Genomic DNA, 6,094 nt, shown 5'->3' on the forward strand with positions numbered 1-6,094 from the left:
GCATCTACTATATGTAAAATCTTACCAAGAAAAACTCATATACAGGACATTAAACTCTAAAAAATGATATGCATGCTGAAGTATTGAATGAAGTATGTTGATGTCTACAACTTGCCTTGAAATGCTTCAAAAAAAAAAAAGATGGATTAATGGATGGACAGAGGGATCAAAAAACAGGTGGCTGAATAAATGTATAATAAAGCAAATTAATTGCTGATTGTAGAATCTAGATGGTGGTGGCTGGGTGTGGTGGCTCACGCCTGTAATCCCAGCACTTTGAGAGGCCAAGGTGGGCAGATCACATGACGCCAGGAGTTCAAGATCAGCCTGGCCAACATGGTGAAACTCCATCTCTACTAAAAATACAAAAATTAGCTGGATGTGGTGGTGCACTGTGCACATAATCTCAGTTAGGCGGAAGGCTGAAGCATGAGAATCGGTTGAACCCAAGAGACAGAGGTTTACAGTGAGCTGAGATCCCCCCATTGCTCTCCAGCCTGGGCAACAGAGGGAAACTCTGTCTCAAAAAAAAAAAAACAATAAGATAGTGGATATATGCAAATGTGTTGTTTCTGATTATTTCAATTATTCAGTATATTTAATAATATTTATAATAAAATGTTGGGAAAACTATTCACCAAAAAACTAAACTAAAGAAACCTACCTGCCCGTGGACGCCACAAAGGAAGCATCCTCAAAGTCTCTCTTCTCCCTGCCTTTATGTCTAAGTTAGAGTCTCCTAAAGAGCTCAAACAACTGAGGAAGATCTTCATTGGAGGGTTGAGCTTTGAAACAACCAGTGAGAGCCTGAGGAGCCATTTTGAGCAATGGGGAACGCTCACCGACTGGGCGGTAATGAGAGATCCAAACACCAAGCGCTACAGGGCCTGTGGGTTTGTCATGTATGCCACTCTGGAGGTGGATGCAGCCATGAATGCAAGGCCACACAACGTAGATGGAAGAGTTGTAGAACCTCAGGCCTGTAATCCCAGCACTTTGGGAGGCCGAGGCAGGCGGACCAGGAGGTCAGGAGATGGAGACCATCCTGGCTAACACGGTGAAACCCCGTCTCTATGAAAAATACAAAAAATTAGCTGGGCGTGGTGGCAGGCGCCTGTACTTGCAGCTACTCGGGAGGCTGAGGCAGGAGAATGGTGTGAACCCGGGAGGCGGAGTTTGCAGTGAGCTAAGATTGTACCACTGCACTCCAGCCTGGGGGACAGAGTGAGACTCCATCTCAAAAAAAAAAAAAGAGTTGTAGAACCAAAGAGAGTTGCCTCAAGAGAAGATTCTCAAAGACCAGGTGCCCACTTAACTGTGAAAAATATATTTGTTGGTGGCATTAAAGAAGATACTAAAGAACATCACCTAAGAGATCATTTTGAACAGTGTGGAAAAAATTGAAGTGATTGAAATCATGACTGACAGAGGCATTGGCAAAGAAGGGGGCTTTGCCTTTGTAACCTTTGACAACCATGACTCTGTGGATAAGATTGTCATTCAGAAATAGCATACTGTGAATGGCCACAACTGTGAAGCTAGGAAAACCCTGTCAAAGCAAGAGTGATTCTGGAAACTTTGGTGGTGGTCTTGGAGGTGGTTTCAGCGGGCATGACAACTTTGGTCATGGAGGAAACGTCCACGGTCGTGGTGACTTTGGTGGCAGTCATGGTGGTGGTGAATACGGTGGCAGTGGGGATGACTACAGTGGATTTAGTAATGATGGAAGCAATTTTGGAGGTGGTGGAAGCTACAGTGATTTTGACAATTACAACAATTAGTCTCCAAATTTTGGACCCCTGAAGGGAGGAAACTTTGGAGGCAGAAGCTCTGTCCCCTGTGGTGGTGGAGGCCAGTACTTTGCCAAACCACAAAACCAAGGTGGCTATGGTGGTTCCAGTTGCAGCAGTAGCTATGGCAGTGGCAGAAGATTTTAATTAGGAAACAAAGCTTAGCAGAAGAGGAGAGCCACAGAAGTGACAGGAAAGCTACAGGTTACAACAGATTTGTGAACTCAGCCAAGCACAGCTGGCCAAGCAGCCCAGCTGCTACAAAGCAGACATGTTTTAGACAAACACTCATGTATATGGGCAAAAAACTCGAGGACTGCATTTGTGACTAATTGTGTAACAGGTTATTTTAGTTTCTGTTCTGTGGAAAGTGTAAACCATTCCAACAAAGGGTTTTAATGTAGATTTTTTTTTCACCCATGCTGTTGATTGCTAAATATAATAGCCTGATTGGGATGCTGAATAAATGTCTTTTTTTTTTTTTTTTTTTTTTTTTAATGTGCTGTGTAAAGTTGGTCTGCTCTGAAACCATCTTGGTAAATTTCTCCAACAGTGTGAAGTTAGAGTTCCTTCAGGGTCATGCCAGGTTCTGTTTGGAATTTATATACAACCTGCTTGGGTGGAGAAACCATTGTCTTTAGAAACCCTGGTGTGGTTGAACTGATAGTTACTGTTGTGACCTGAAGTTCACCATTAAAAGGGATTACCAAAGCAAAATCATGGAATTGTTGGTTATTAAAATGATTGTTGGCACATCCTATGCAATACATCTAAATTGAATAATGGTACCAGATAAAATTACAGATGGGAATGAAGCTTGTGTATCATCCATTATCATGTGTAATCAATAAATGATGTAATACCTGAAAAGAAACATACAATTGACTTCAGGTGTTGACAATTTGGAAGATTTTTCAAGTTACTTATAGTGACAAATACTAATGTTATGAAGAAAAATGCACTTTTTATTTTAAAACTCTACCATTTCTATGAAGAAGAAACAAACAGGATTTTTTAAAATCTTATCGGTAGAGTATAGCTTTCCAACTAAACAATGAAATCATCTTAAATGGTAAATTTTATATTAAAGATATGAAGAAATGAACATGATTGTCCCGTAGTTAAATCATTTTACTGCAGATAAATTGCCTGAAGCACATTTTCTTTGAGTGTTCGTCGGAATTTATATTTTTAAACAGGTTGAAGTTTAGATGCCCTCAAGAGTGTCACGGTCTAATTATATCATAGGTACGAAGTAGTTGTGTGACTGTATTTAGAAAGCATAACCTTTCTGTTAGTGATATCTCTAAAATGTCTGACACTTTATAGAATACTATGAAATGAAATACCAACTCTGCTGAGATGGTATTGAAACATTTTGCTGTTAGTCCATGGTGAATACTGGCCTTTAGAAAAGCATAAATACTACTTTATGCATCTACCAAAGAATTAATTGGATCTGTTGCAGTCTTTTTGATTGTAAAAAAATGATTGCTACAACTTGTTTAATTATCCTAATTATTTTTTTTCTTAACTAGAAAAAAAATAATTGGATATAGGAACCTTGTGGATATAGGAACCTTGCCTTGCTTGATTGCATACAGAGTGTCAGGTAGTGATACTACTGAAAACTTGTGCTTCCATTCCTTAATTAGAGATAATTGCTGGTTAATAGAATGGGCAATTTTCTTTCTCTTTGGTGAAAGGATCTAGATACTGTACTTCAAACTGATTGTTCTGTTTCAAGCAGAAGTCCTCTAAGCTGGGACATGAAATGCCAAACTCTTATGCTTCAAATGTCTCCATTTATCCATTTAGGCAAAGTTAGATAAATTTTCTGAAATGGAAATTACCTCAGCATCTTTCTCTGATATTGTCTAATTCCCACATCTCCTGTATCTATCCAAATTTAACCTGCATCTTAAAAACAAACATTTTGGAGAGAGGCCACTACTAATTTAAAAATTAAACAAACAAAATTCCCCAACCAACTTTACTGGAACCCATTACTTGCTTTATCTTCTGAGCTATCAGCACTTCTTTCCTGGAGTTTAAAACTGTTGTTCCAATGTAAACAAATATATCTAGCTTGAACTTAGACTTTAGTTATCCCTTACTTTTGCTTTCTACACTAAAACAAAGAAATACAAAATTTTGCTGAGAAGTGTTCTCGTTTTGAAAAATTTAAAGCAGTAATATTAAGCTAAAAGCTTTTGCCTTACATCAGAGAAGAAGAAGAAGAGGAGGAGGAGGACGAGAAGGAGGAAGAAGAAGGAGACAAGCATATTTTTGTAGGGACCCATAGCATAATAAAGTTTAAAACCACAAGGAACTTCTTTTCTTGAGTCACCTCTTCTTACCAAATAGTGGTTCCTATCGAGTGATTTCCTTTCAGAGTACATTTTACTCCCTACTTACAAACTCCTATAAACAAATGTGTGTGTGTAACCCAAAGCCAGAAATCCACCTACAGGCCAGAAGCAGTGGCTCATGCCTGTAATCCCAGCACTTTGAGAGGCCAAGGCAGGTGGATCACTTGGGGTCAGGAATTCAAGACCAACCTGGCCAACATGGTGAAACCCCATCTCTACTAAAAACACACACAAAAAAAATAAAAAAATAGTTGGGTGTGGTGGCACACACCTGTAGTCCCAGCGACTGGGAAGGCTGAGGCACAAGAATCTCTTCAACCCCAGAGGCAGAAGTTGCAGTGAGCCAAGATCGCACCACTGCACTCCAGCCTGGGTGACCAAGCGAGACTCTGTCCCCAAGAAAAAACAACAACAACAAAATCCACTTACAACTGGACCAGTTTCTACTTGGCTAAACACCCAGAATACTCAAAACCAGTAACTGTCCTGAAAATATGTTGATATTGCGTATTCTTTAAAAGAAGTATATGGTAACAACTATTTTATTAAGTTTTCATTAGTCTAATTGAAAAATAGGATATTTTTCATACATGAAGATAATGCTACCTATTCTGCAAGTCAGTAGGTATTTCTTTTGAATTATTTAAATTAATCTGTTTATACATTGTCCCTGTGGAAGACTAGATCATTACTCTCAATTCTTTACCCCTTCCTTCTGTCAGGTGAACTTCTAATGGGAGTTATTTCCCTCTCTCATTGATGTTGGGCATGATTACATATGTGACTTGCTTTGGTCAATTAAATGATAGCACTCATGAGCATAGACCTTAAGTAGTTTGACTTGGCCTCTTTTTTTTTTTTTCTTTGTCTACACAGGGTCTCACTCTGTCACCCAGGCTGGAGTGCAGTGGCACAATCTCGGCTTACTGCAGTCTCTGCCTCCTGGGTTCAAGCAATTCTCCTGACTTGGCCTCTTGCCTTTCATAATCCACCAGGAGAAGAATGTGCCTGAGATAGCTAATGGGATTTGGGAACATGTGAAGCAGGCCTGATCCCAGCTTGAGGCTTTGATATAAGCCCAGCTATCCTGCAAAAGAAGCAGAGCATCCCAGATCATCCACAGGCCCACGAACAAGGAAAATAAAGGCTTGTTTTTAAGAGCCACTGAGCTTTGGAGCTGTTTATTACTCAGCATTGTAACAATAGCTGACTAATATATCCCATATTTCATGTTTAGTGATATACATATGTGTGAAAATTGATTGATAGAATCATATCCTTATATTAACACTCAGTCCCGCAATATCCAATGACGAGGAGGTTTGAAGACTCAAATAATCAAGCACAACCCAATGACCAGTGTTTCTTGCTAATATCAATGGGGACCCCAGACAAATTATACACACTAAATAATATTCCATAATGAAGTTGGAGGAGAAGAAAATAGAGTACAAGAATCAACAAAAATGTAAGAAAATATAAAACCGTAAGAGCCTTGTAAAAATAGCCGGAGTGGGCAAGAATGTGTGAGTTTAACCAAGCCATCTGCCTTCTGCTTCACTGCCAAACAATTCAGTTATACAGTCCAGCTCTTGATTAAATATAAAAACACTTCTCCCACCCTATTAATGTCATAAGAATAATTTTGGTACATTTCTTGGTATACATTTTTTGTATATACTGCAAGAATTTTTCATGTGGCTAAAAACTACTGTCTTAACAGTTTTCTGATTCACTACCATTGGCTTACTCCACTAGGGCAATACACATAACATATAGTGTTTTTTTCATAATCATTATTTGAAATGGCTGTATAATCTTCCATTGAGTGGATACAGCATAATCTAGTTAACCATTTCCTGTTGTTAGATTTTAGGCTGTGACTAATTTTTCACTATTATGAATAATTTCCCTGTAAGAAGTACAAACCTT

The 6,094-nt window shown here is 38.9% G+C and overlaps 1 pseudogene; it reads left to right on the forward strand.

Moving 5' to 3' along the window:
- The first annotated feature begins 720 nt into the window (after positions 1-720).
- LOC126937568 (heterogeneous nuclear ribonucleoprotein A1-like) lies at positions 721-2,022 on the forward strand (annotated as a pseudogene).
- Positions 2,023-6,094: the final 4,072 nt, after the last annotated feature.

This window comes from Macaca thibetana, chromosome 15 (genome assembly GCF_024542745.1).
Source record: "Macaca thibetana thibetana isolate TM-01 chromosome 15, ASM2454274v1, whole genome shotgun sequence".
NCBI classification, from domain to species: Eukaryota; Metazoa; Chordata; class Mammalia; order Primates; family Cercopithecidae; genus Macaca; species Macaca thibetana.